The 12,985-nt window shown below is 37.2% G+C and overlaps 1 long non-coding RNA gene across 1 annotated transcript; it reads left to right on the top strand.

The window, feature by feature from the left end:
- The first annotated feature begins 2,428 nt into the window (after positions 1–2,428).
- Positions 2,429–12,453, top strand: LOC113946070. Its single transcript, XR_003527280.1, has 2 exons — positions 2,429–2,516; positions 12,354–12,453. It is a non-coding gene; the product is annotated as an uncharacterized LOC113946070 (long non-coding RNA).
- Positions 12,454–12,985: the final 532 nt, after the last annotated feature.

Raw genomic sequence — 12,985 nt, 5'->3', positions numbered from 1 at the left:
CTTACTGATCTTTTCTGAAGAGTAAAACTCAACATATTTGCACAAACTTCTGAAAAATGTGTGCTTTGTGTGAGTGTACTATTTGGCTAAAGAGAGTAGTGTCTCTGCCTGACCGTCAGACTGTGTGTCCTGACTGAGAGCAGATATGAAGCTGCTTAAACTGTTTGGAATATTATTTGCATAACACTGAAACCCAACAAACAGAGGAATATTCTGCAATTATTCATCTCTTCACAGATCTGCAATCTGCAGAAGTCAGCCACATGAACCCACGTATTTACAATAAGAAAAAACACTGTTTAGCCGATGATGGTAACTGGTATCATCCAGTGGGTTATTTTACCAAAACTTTCACCTGACGTGTCATAGAGTATTCTTGAATTTAAGAAGAAAATATTGGTTTTTTTCAATTTCATACAGGTTCGAATGGCTTACATGTTATTTTACGGTAAATTAGAAGGCCTGATTTTGTTTTCAGTTATAATACTTTAATGCAATCTATGTGATAAGAATAATTTTGGGGTTGATCCTGGAAAGTGATGTGAATGTTGTTCTGAGAGGATATGAGAATGCACAAACAAATGCCTTGAAAAAGGATCTTATCAGTACAGAAAGTATATATCGTTATTTTGTCTGCAGTACTACCATTCTGCAGCAACAGTGTTTCTGCTATTTTTAAACACACAGCGATTTCTTATAAAATGGCTTTTAAATCCTACACTTTCTCCATGTGGTGCAGGCATATTTATTCCAATTTTAAAGATTTATTTCCTAAAATAAACAAAACAAAACAACCAGAATGGTTTTGCTAGCACAGGGACACAGCTCATCAAAATGTTGATCTGCAAAATTCCTTGGCATTGTTCGACTTTATTCTATAAACCTGTTTCATTTAAACATGTTTTAAATGCTATTTCTTGATTCAACAACTGATTAGGCTGTTCCTTCCCAATTGTGATTGATGCTATTGATTAGCTTCTCAAGGCCTCCTGAAGTCAGTAGGACACAATTAATTTAGTCTGTGTACTTCGGATCAGAAGTTCTGTAATCAGAATAACTGATGTTTCCTTCTAGACTGCTCTTCACTGCCACTGATTTTGTAACAGAGCAAAACCAGTATTACCTGTGATTAAACTGTAAAATCTTAGTTCTTCTTGTAATTAAAACATAAAGAATATACAATGAAAACATGACAGAAATTATTAGTGATAATTCCTACTTAAACAACAGAAGCACAAAGTCATTTAATAATACCTCGAGAGTAAAATTATTTGGGAGTACTATGATTTTGGTTTTATGTATGAGGAAAGGAAACTAGTATTAGAAAGTATAAAGATCGCAGGGTACAATATTTGTAAATCAAAGGAAAGTCTAACTGGGGTTCGAATTAAATATTTTGAATATTTCTTAAAAGAAGTCTGTTTTTTTATTTGAAGCTCCCAATTTAGCATGATCTGTAACAAAATTCCCATTTAACATTTAATGTTAACATTAAATGTACATTTGTGGTATTACTCTAAAATTTAGCAAATAGGTTTATTAGGTAACTGGAAATTAGCTTTCTAGTGGCTCAAATACTGTGTTAAGAAAATATTTTCTCATTAAATTACTTTTATGCTGGAGTTTCATGAATATTCATTCACCAAAATCTAGTAAAGGCCAACCAAAAGGTAATTGTGTGAGGACTGAATACTTTTCCTTGGAACTTTCTGTATACTTTACAGCCCTTTTTTCCCCTTCTACTTCTGTAAAACTAATTTGCAGTAGGATTTACTGGCTCTGTCAGGTCTCTCTTACTCCAAGGCAACCTTTTAGATGTTATATCTACTGCAGACACACACACACACACATTCTCACAAGAGTGTTGTAAATTTACACTGATGTGGGGAATTACCAGCATCCCTGGAGAGCAGCTCACTGGGAATCTCAGTGGGAGAGCCCCATGAGCAGTTGGAGAGAGCAAGTAACCACTTTGTGTCGAGAAGAAACTCCAGTTGAGTCAGGAAAAATTTTCCAAGCCTCAGATTGGTGCTTGGCCAGGATACTGCAGCAAACCCCTTACTTTTAAAGGAGTAGCACTTGAGCATTCAGGAATTAATGAATGAACTAAGGAGTTGAACAGCATTAGGGAATGGAGGTGTGCTGACTTCACATTTCAGCCAAAAAGTAAAACCTCTGCAAATAAAGGGCACGTCAACATTATATAATGAGAAATGGCCTCAAATCAGGCTCCAAATATAGTAAATTGTTATTTATTGTAAACAACTAGCTGCTTTTATGATTGCCTTAAAAGTTCAAGTTTAACCCTAGGGGACAATTGCAGATTGCTAACTCAAGCTGCTGTATCATCATTATTTCAACCCAAGAGCAGTGGATAGTATTTTACTTCTTGTTGGAGTTTTATCCTAGGTATAGTTTATGATCTGCTTTGGCATCATGGCAGTGTCTGGGCAGCAGGGGAGAGCCCTGGCTCACCTTTGTGTGGCTCTCGACATCAGGAGGAGCTCCCTAGACAGGTGAGATTTCTTTTCCTGGGGAAATATTGAGTGTTTGTGGAAGGGAGAAACTTCTGGAGCTGAGCTCTTTCAGGCAGAGAGAGAGAGGCAGAGACCACAGTGGGAGCAATTCTGCCACAGCAGGAGAAGATGGAAGATTCTCTAGAGAAGCAGGCACAAGATCATTCTTCAAGGTGCTGTCAAGGAGACTATCTTAAAACTGCATAGGGCTTTCTCATGTCAAATACACTGAAAACAAGGGTAAGAAAGACAAAAAGAGCAGAAGAAAAACTTGTTTTTATTTTAATCAGTCTTGCTGAGCAGAGTTGTGCCCTACGCCTAGAAAGTGATTTTGTGATAGTTTTCATTTGGATTAAATAGCATGTGAGATTCAGAGCTTCCTGATATCTTTGATGACCTTCTCTAGGAAAACATGAAGTGATTGTGTCTGTCAGTCTGGCTGACTTGAAGCTTATGAATCAGCTTATTCAGACTTACCTTTTCCCTGTAAGTACTGTGGAAATGCTAACCAAACTAATCAACTGCCAGGAGCTGCCCAACTGAACTGGCAATAATTCCTGCAATCTCACTGTGCTGCAGGGACACTGGGTGCTGCTAAATCCATTCTCCCTCTGTTCATTATAATGGCAGAAATTTAACACAGATAGGTAAATGTTTTTACAACTTAGCTGTTACAGAAAACCATCATATTCTTTCATCAAAACTGTTTTTCTGGACTTGCAAAGACCCTGGTCAAATGTTAAAACTCCCTCCAAGAGAAGAGTTTTTAATTCTTTCAGAGAAACTCTAATTTCCTGTCAAATGTTCCACCAGAGCAAACCCAAAACAGTTATGATGCTGAGCAAAACCACGTAGAGCTGGAGATAAAACGCTGATGACAAGTGCATCTCTTAGGTTTTATGTGTAGGAAGACAGGTCTCTCAAAGCTCACTGGGCCAGAAAGGAGAGATTTATTTATTTTTTTTTTTTTAATTTTTAAAATAATTTGACTAGGAGGTACTCAGCTGAAAATGACCCATTGATGATTTTGGGTCTAATTCCTGTTCCTAGAATTGATTTATATTTAGTTAAAATATACACAAATAGTTTTCTGGTAGTAAACCAAGACACAAATCTCTGCTCTCAAGTGAATCCCTTAAACATAATTTTACTTAACGTTTTTGACACTGTGTTCTAGAGAAATTTGAGTGAGTTTCCCCTGGTGAGATTGTTTCAGTGAGGAAGAATAAGATATCATCCTCCATCCTTATTCTACCTTCAGGAATAGCTACCAGTTGGGGTTAGGAGATGGAGATTTGGCCTTGTAAGTCTGAAAAGAGCATTCATCCCAGTCCAAAGACAAATGGCAGTGTAAAAGGTAGATAATACTGTCACAAACGTGTCCTGCAGGCTGTTTGCTTATGTCAGCGTCCAATACGGTCTGAGGAACTTTGCAGATCAAATCCCAGAGACACCTTGTTGGTTCTGAGACCTTGGGCCAGAGCTGATACCCACTTACTCACAGTAGGGTGGCTTGACATGTACAGAGATACTTTTTTTAGCACTTTGGGGTAAAGAAAAATAAAATAAAAGAAAAGAAAGCAAAGAAGAGTGATTAGGTTTAGCCAGCTGCTTAAAGTGGACTTTGAAACCTATGTTCTGCCCCATATATCTGACATGAGTCAGGTAGTACTTGCATTGCATGTGGAAGAGATTTTTGTGGTCACTTAAAAGTTAGATGTATCTGAAGAAAAATAATGCATTCTGTGTGGTCTACTGGAAAAGAAAATTAAAATGTATGTGTCTGCTCTTATGGAGAGAATTAGGCTGATCAGCCTGATTCGGTCTCACACGCTGAGAGACATCAGGCTTCCCACATTGCTCATTTCTTCAAGGATAAATGGCATCTAAAATGAAGACTGTGAATAAATGAAACTGTTCTTTTGAGTTTAATTCAAGGTAAAACAGGTGTCCAACGAAGGTATATGTAGTCCCTCCACCTTGCAAATTAATTTCACTGCGTTTTGAAAAGATACAGATATAGCTGTTACCAGAGGTTTTCCTAATAGAAGATATGAACTGTTGCAGCAGACCCCCCAAGAGGTCTGCTAGGCAGATCACCCCAAAAGGCTGAAAGTGTTAACATTTTAAACAGAAAACTAATTAAAATGCAGAATTCTTTATTGCTAGGCATGGCTTATCATATTAAGAAACTGTTTCATGTGAAACTGGATAAGAAGAATAACAAAAATGGAGGCAACAAGCAACAGCAAAAATACAATAAGAAGAATAGTGTGTTTTCTGATATTACTGCTAACATAAAAGTTACTAATTCTGTATTTTTGTATGTAGAGGTGTTATGACAAACATTTTGCAGGGAACGGATGACATTTCTCTAATTTATACTGGGAACTAAGGCAAACCAATCCACCAACATCAGTTAAAATCAATAAGATCTACAGCAATTTTCTGCAATGCAGAGGATACAGGGGCGGGCATTTAAAGACAGCCAGTGATGAAAAAAATTATACACTAATGCCTGAATACAGATTTAAAAGAAAAAAACCCAAACCAAACACAAAACCCATGTGGGCCAAAGCTGTCCTCAGAGAGCATGCATTTTCAATGTGCAGCAGATAGCAGTGACTAAGTGTCATTCCAGGAACAACATTGACATAAGAATTAGCAGCTCTTAGACAAGCTTTGGACAGTAGCAAGTACTTCTACGTGAAGTCATCAAGTTATCTTGTTTCTCCTCCAGTTAATGTATTAAGGGGTAATTTAAAATGAAGATCCCACTCTACCAGTCATAATAGAGTTTTATTTTATCTCTTTCACATTCTTGCTAGGGAGAATTAAAAATGAAACACATACTAAACTCCCATTTGTCTCTGGGCCCGTCACTGCAGTGAGAAATACCTTCCTCTGTGAACTGAAATCCAAGGATTTAACATCATACATCACACTGATATAAGGCAGACTCTTTTGCCTAGAGGACACTCTAATGATACACTCTCTGTAGTTAAAGTTGCAAATGATTTCTGTTTGAGCCTGGCTTTTAATCTTGCCTTTTAAAATGACCAAAACGAAATTAATGGTGTTGATATATTTGTTTGTTCTAGAAAATTAAAAGCTTGGTGAGAAGTTGATAAGCAAATTGCATTAGTAAGATATGGCAGCGTTAATAAACTTCCTTCAGTAAACTTCTGACTTTCTTTTTTAATGACTGTTATGTCTCAAAAGCTTCTGGGCTATAGCGGCACCAAACATCGTAATTTTTATTGATCTCAGAATTCAAAGTGAAACCTCTGAGTGTTTTAAGATTGTAAAGTGGTTACTGTTTAAATAATCTCAAATATATTTGGAGAACATAAATGAATTTTATGACTAATGGAAATTAAGTTTTTTTATGGAATCTGCAAATTTTTAGTTTTTTACAACAACATTTTATTCCTGACATGAAAGAAGAGAGGCTGAACTAAGGTAATTCTCATATAGCACTTATTAATGTTGTTATTAAGTATCCGCATCATATCTAGGAACCCCCAAGTATTAAATTCCCAGGAACATTTCCACTGAGATGAAGTCATGGTCCAAGGAAGGTTCCAGGTAACACTATGGTAAGAAAATCAGATGTAGGCTGCGTTGAGGTTGCCTGCATGTGACAAAACTCAGATAAAAAAATCTTAATATCATCATTCAGGTGATTTCACTACTGACAAGTTTGAAAGGAAAGTAAATAAAAATCAGGTAAATACCTTGGACTGATTTATTGGCCAATAACACTGATAACTTACTTAGGAGCTGTGAGTGACAGATCCTACATCTTTTGAGCAAAGTTATTATATTCTTATATGTTTTGGGGACTTCTGTTGAGTACTTATGGGCTGGAGAACTCCAGATTAACCTAGGAACTACTTAGATTCAGAATGATTCTTCGGATGTCTAACCTTTTTTCTAGTATGATTAAGGTATATATCTTTTTTTTCATTGCCTCATAATTAGTCATAAATCTCACTCTTCTGACCAGGCAAAAAACATCTTCATATCTGTTGAAGCATCTAACCAACAGATTCCTTATTACTGTATACTTTCACTGCACATTTGCTGGAATCTCTCATACTTATGTGGATTATAAAATCATACATGGATTAGTCTGACTTCCTTCTCCTAAACTCTTCTTACAGATTGTGATCACTCCCCAAAATACTAAAATACTAATGTGCAGTAGCAAAACTGGTTAGTGAAGAATGTTTAACTGAATATTTCTAAACTTAAGATTTAAGATATTTAGATGACACTTGATTCTGAATTCAAGTCCAAGGCAAGAACAAATGCAAATACCTTTTTGAAATACGGGGCAATTCAGACCTATTTGATAGCATCAACAAGTATACAAAAATCCCTCTGCCCATATGTTAATTGAATACTGAAAGTCAAAAAGCAATCTATTCTCATTTTACAAAGTGATTGTTTCTGCAAATTCAGAGATTCAGTAAGTATACTCTGCAAAAAATCAGATTGATTTTGCAAATAATATGCAGATTGAGCTGAGCATTTTGGAGCCTTTGGAAGAAAGTGCTACCATGTACCAAAGCAATAGTAGTGTAGTAATGTGGCGATGCTTAAGATCACAAATTATTTGGCATCCTGTATAAATTCTGTGACATATTTCAGGAACACATTATGTTATTTAACTCTAAGACTTGAAATGCTTGGCACTAGATTGCTGCAAGTAATAGTACAGGCAGGCCTCTCCAGTTTGGCTCTGCTTAATAAGTGATCCAGAAGGCCCCTTTAAAAGATATTTTAAGCCCATTTAAAATCAATAGACCAAATGGCTGCTAGGATCACTACTGACTTCACTGGGCTCAGCCTTTTTATCACTATTCTTCTGGTGCCAAAAAGATAAACGGAATTGCATTACTCCTTTTTTACTGGTCTGAAAACTGAATCAGGGCAGGAATGCCTCACTTTCCTCAGCTGACTGCAGGGAAACTTTCTAATTTAGTTAATGTAACTGAAATACCTTTGTAAATGCAAAAAATTTTGTATATATATTGACTACTGCTCCTTGGTATATTTATCCTAGTAAATCTGAAAGAAGTACTGTGAGGGAGATAGCTGCATCTCTTTCTTAGTGGCAGCTGCTGGATCTGGGAGGGGGTCATTGCACTCCTACTGCCAGGCTGTACAGGATTTTTTATTCAGTTGTCTAGAGAGCTACACATTTCACTCCCTGATTAAAAAACAAGTTGTTATCACAGGTCAAATTCCAACCAGGTGTAAGTCATCAGAGAAAGTTTTGAACTGTTACAGTTGGGAATTCATTAGAGACATAAATTGAAAGGAGAAGGAAGAAGCACTCAGCAAAAAGACCCAAACCCCACTGTCACATTTGACACCTAACAGTGACTTTGTCCCTCTGCAAACATCAAAAATATTTCGATGGATGCTGCTCATGGACTTTGAAGAAATATCTCTAGGATAGAGGTGAAGTACCTTGGATGTGCTGGAAGTATTTGTTGCCTTTCTTCAGTGTCTTCACTCTACAAGGTGTGGTTTTACCGTGAGGGATAGAGAACAAACTCCATCCGCTAAAGAAGTGTATCTTCTCCCTGTTAGCTGAGATGCCCCCCCATAAGGTGTACAGAGGGCAGTGTGTGAGGGCGTGTAGCAAATCCCTGTCCCTGCAGGAGGGCAGCGGCAGTTTTCGAGGTCAGTATACAGAGTGGACGTACAGGCTTCACTCCAAGTATACTAAAGCCAGAAGTATTGCTTTCATAAACATTAGTGATCTTTCACAGAATCACAGAATGGTCTGCATTAAAAAGAATCTTTAAAGATCATCCAGTCCAACACCCCTGCCATGGGACATCTTTCAGCTGATCAGGTTGCTCAGGGCCCCATCCAGCCTGGCCTTGAACACTTCCAGGGATGGGGCATCCATAAATTCTCTGGACAACCTGTTCCAGTGCTTCAACACCTCCATCATAAAAAAAAATATGTTCCTTATGTCCAATACAGATCTAACTTCTTTCAGTTTAAAAATGTTACCTCTTGTACTGTCACTACAGGCCCTGGTAAAAAGTCTCTCTCTGTATTTCTTATAAGCCTCCTTTGCATATTGAAAGGATGCAATGAAGTCTCCCTAGAGACATCTCTTCATGCTGAACCACCCCAGCTCTCTCAGCCTGTTTTCCCAGGAGAGGTGTTCCAGCCTTCTGATCATCTTCATGGCCTTCTCTGGACCCACTCCAACAGGGATTATGTTTGAATTGAAGTTTTTCTGTGAGCTGCAGCATAGCACTTCATACACAGGAACATGGTAAAGATAGTAGTTTTCCATCACCAAAAAAATGTGTCTTCCTTCTCATACAGGAAGTTACAAATGAGGATTAATGAATTTGTGAGGAGAGAGAATAAGCTTCTGGTCACCCCCTTTCTGTGCCAGCAAGGAAAAGCCTTGAATTCCTCCCCCCTCCTCTACTTTATTATACATGACTCATAAAGATACAAGAATAATTTTTAAAATCTCATTGTTATATGTATTGAAAATAGATTCATTTTTTTTAACTGATCCAGTCAACTTCTGGAAAGCACTGAGAATCATTAAACTTCGTTTTATGATGCCAGAAAATGCTATCTCACCACTGAGGACCTGCTTAAGTGTTGTCATAGTAAATACCAAGGTACATGTTTATTTTGACATTATATTAAAGTTGGTTCAGAAAAATTAATTGCTTTCAAGTGTACTCAGCTCTTCCACATAAGTGAAACTTTAGTTCCAAACCACAACTCCATCCATTAAACTCTCTGGTCTGAGTTCAATCACATCATCACCCTCATTGGATTTTATAAGTGCCTTTGCAAAAGCCAGTGATGTTTGGGATAAAACCAACACAGAGTTTTGTGGTCTTGGGACAATTTCTCTTTTTATTGATGAATGTATAAACTATATTTATATTTTTTGAGCACACAGCACAGCCTTCTAGCTCTTAGCCATCAGCCAATAGCCCCCAGGGACACTTGGACTGTACCTTTCCCTGCATTCAGGCAGGATGATACAGCCTCTCATGCCCTTGCACAAACAGCATCCTAAGCTTGTAAAATCATGTCCCTTTGTAGGCAGGGTGTTGAAACTACAACAGGATACAGCTGGAATCAATGCTGGACTTCGGAGTTGTGTCATTATGGGTCAAATAGCTGGTTTATACTAATCTGTTTAACTTGAAGTAGAGCAGAGGAGGAAAAGTGTTCCTGCTGCCACACACCAACATTGTCTTGGCAATAGCAGCAGAGTCCTCCTGACTCTGATCAGGAGTCACTGATAGCTGAGTGTCTCCTTTTTCACTCTTCTGCGGCTGAAATCTGTTTGATTTTCCACCACTAGAACAAATACGTGTTTGCAGAACAAACTCTGTTGGGAATGACAAGAATTGGTGCTGCTTCTCTGCTGAAACCACTGTGATTTTAAACTAAACTAATTGCACTTTAACAGAGCAGAAAAAAACCAACAATCGAAAAACTTGCCTCAGTTGGGAAATTAGGAACTCACTTGAGAAATGTATCCTAATTTGGGCTCAGAACCAAATCACACTCTGTGTTGAGTACTATGATATTGCTGCTTAGAAGCACTTCTTTTGGTCCAGGCTCTTCTGCATAATGTCATATTCTTGACTTCAGGAATGAGCAGAGCCTGAGCTGTGTGAGAGGGTCAGATTTCTAGGATGAGGTGGCAGCTGAACTTATCTTGCATGAGTTCTGCAAATACAATTAAGTTATTTTTAAAAAAAGACCAACTTTATCTTTTTCTTAGGATTTTGTTTGCTGAAGTAGCCATACATTCATTTTTGAGACCTTAAAAATTGTGCATATGTGTTAAATATGCCCTAAACAAGACATAGTCATGTCTGCTGCACTACAGCAGAGCAGAAGAACATTCAGCTCTGAATCAGCCCTGAGTAGGAAACGGGACTTGCTTAGAGTTCTGCGATTCTGTATATGGGCAAAACTTTAAGTAGCTCTAACATAAATGGGAGATGATTGGTATGTTTTATGTCTAGTTTGGCATAGACTGCAGCTGACAAAGACTGGTGAAACATTTCAATTAAATATAATTTATTTTGAAAGCAAAATATGTTAGACATATTATCCCTTTACTGAATTTTCTAGGTATAAAAACTCTTTGTCTACCTGAAATCATCAGTCCGATAGTGAAATCATGTAGCTCTATTATTTATATAAGTAGTTCAGTGATTTTTATGTCCTTGCAGGTTATTTTTCACAAGAATTAGCTGCTAATTTCTTCCCAATCTTTTTTCCTTTTGTTAAACAGCACATGTTGCTTAGTTGTCAGCAGGGTTTCCACTGAGTCCCAAAGACTGACTCAGAGGGTTTGCTCATCCCATTCACAAAGAGTGATGCAATTAAAAAACTGAGATAGAGGGACTCTATCTCATTTATTTATTTCTCCAATAACCTTGCCAATCAGGACATCAGACAGTCTCACAGACTTATCCTATTTAGACACCACCTTATTTAGATGTTGAATAAGGAATGAGTCTCCAGAGGACAATTCAAGTTGTAGTTGATTTGTTAATTTGTTTCCAGTGATGTCCATCTTTCCCTGTTGACTTCAGGATATACATAAGGCATCCAAATTCCTAACTAAACCACTGGAAGTACCTACAGCCAGCTGAGATGAATACAGTGTCTCACTCATACATGTTATACATTGCTTGAATTTCTTAGGGAATGGCAGTGAGCTGCATAACACGATGGGCACGTGTATAGATTCATTGCCTACATCAAGGAGTAGATAACTTCTTAAAGAAGATTTACAGGGTTTAGTTGAAAACTTTGTAACTGATGAGGTGATATTTATATGAATTAGGGTTTGGCAGACAAAACTTTGTTGCTAGGGTTTGAATGGAGAGCCTGTTTAGTTACCATTGATCATTGTTCCCAGGAACAGAGCACAACATGGAAGTACGGGGCAAAAGAGGCAACAAGAAAATAAAATCTACTGTTCTTATTTACTATTTATTTATTTACTATGTTAAATAAAGAGAAAAATGGGTCAGAGAGAAAAGAACCATAGAGGTTCTGTAGAGAAAGGCAGTGGATACAATGCTAAATGAATTTGAAATTGTTAGAGGTGAGGTTATAGCAAATAGGTCAATGGATTATTTTTAAGGATGGGAAATGTCTGAGATGGAAAATGATTCACCCTCTAATCACGAAATTTCTGTCTTCACATTATACACTTTCACTAAGTTGCAAAAATTAAGCCCTCTAATTTTGCATGATCCCCTTTTGTCATGAATTTGGTACCAAATAAGTATTAAAAGAATTATTTCAAAAACAGATTCTTCACTAGATAATTTATAATCTTTCCTTGTAAGAAATTAGTAAGTCTTAAGTTCTGAATGCTCTGGTTTCAAACACAAAACCCTACTTTTATTTCTAAAATAATATTCTGGAATGGTAATTTAAAACTAGGGAAAAACCTCCAAATGAATAACATAGAAATTGTAATGTGGCAACTCACTCTTCCTAGAAGAGCTCTGATGCATCAAAGGCAAAAAAGAAGCAGAATGTCTAGGCAGTGAATGTACAGAACAGCAGTTCCTGGCTGGGCAGGTTTAAAAATTAAATTCTTTGAAAAGTCACGAAAAATAGGAGGGGGTATCACTACAAACCTCTTTCTAAAAGCACAAACCTTTACTTGTGTCCTTGGAAAAGACCTTGAAAGAAAGTGTGAAGTCTATCATCTTGTATTTCTGGATAAATAAAGTTCAGATCCTTGAAACAAAAAAAAAAAAATTCCTAAGCATGCACTACTGCCTTTTTCAGATTACATTCACTGTGATTCATGCTGCTATTCTTCATTTTCTTGTCCTGTACCCTTGGGACTGCTAGAAGATTGCAAAGGGATGAATGAACATTGCTTGGATAAAAAGGTGAAAGGCATATCTATCATAACCTGTTTTTTTATCAGATAATTTGTGAAGAGGGTGAAAAGTAGTAGTAAATGTTCTAGGTAGATTGATGATTTTTTTTTCTTTTTGGAGTTAAGAACATGTTTCTATGCAATTATGTGTAAATGGCAAAAATACCAATTCATCTGAAAGAAAGGACACTCTATGCTAATGTGCTGTGCAATATAATCAGGTGGGCATTGAGTGATGTCCTTAAGGGACAGACACATAAAAACAGCACTTCTGTTGAGCCTCTGTTTCCAAGAACCTCTGTGACATGCATTTCCGTCTAAAAAGGCATCCTAGAATATAAGATAAGAAGTGTCAATCATCGGTGAGTCAGGAGAAAGTTGTAACAACGTTAATGTGTGTGTAGGTGGTAGAAGTCTGACTGTTTCCTCTCCTGGTTTCTGCTCAAATTGTTTTCTTTTCTCTTTCCTTTCTGAGTTTTGGAGGAAAATCATTCTAAAGAAAAGCAGTACTGACTGTCAAAGACCACCCATTGGC

The sequence above is a fragment of the Corapipo altera genome, unplaced genomic scaffold (genome assembly GCF_003945725.1).
Source record: "Corapipo altera isolate COAL_440 unplaced genomic scaffold, ASM394572v1 46, whole genome shotgun sequence".
Taxonomy (NCBI): domain Eukaryota; kingdom Metazoa; phylum Chordata; class Aves; order Passeriformes; family Pipridae; genus Corapipo; species Corapipo altera.
This window is presented reverse-complemented; position numbering and strand designations above follow the sequence as displayed.